We start from the raw sequence: 561 nt of genomic DNA on the forward strand, positions 1-561 counted from the left end.
CCGCTGCAAGTATTGCGGTACGCTTAAGAAGAATGGAAAGCCCCGCGGCAACTTGCTGAAGCACTCGATCAGCTCTAGACAGTGCCCTAACGTCCCCCGAGATGTTCAGATTTCTTTGCGACCGAAACCCGTTGCTACGGACCCACTACCTGTCACGGATGTACCTTCCCTCTCTAACTCCAGCGAACTCACTCAAAACGCCTTCGAAATGGCTTTGGCGAGGGTGTATTTCATTTGCGCCCTATAATTTGTGCTGGTTGAAGCGCGAATTTTCCGTGAGTTTATTTCTCTCTTGGCTCCAACAGTGAACGTTCCTTCGAGGCGCAAGCTTAGCGGGGTTCTATTAAACCATGTTCGTCAAGAAGTACACCTAAATGTTCTCGATCTCATCAACGAGCAAGACTACGTATCTCTGGTGACGGACGGCTGGAGTGATATTAACGGTGCCAGTATCATCACCTTCATGGATGTTGCTGTTGCTGTTCTTCGTTTAGAATGAGCTCGCGCAACACAGGACTTCGCTGAGCGAGCAGTAGCTTGTGAGCTGGGAGACGTTGCCCC

Source organism: Phytophthora parasitica (assembly GCF_000247585.1).
Source record: "Phytophthora parasitica INRA-310 unplaced genomic scaffold supercont2.226, whole genome shotgun sequence".
Classification (NCBI taxonomy): Eukaryota; Oomycota; class Peronosporomycetes; order Peronosporales; family Peronosporaceae; genus Phytophthora; species Phytophthora nicotianae.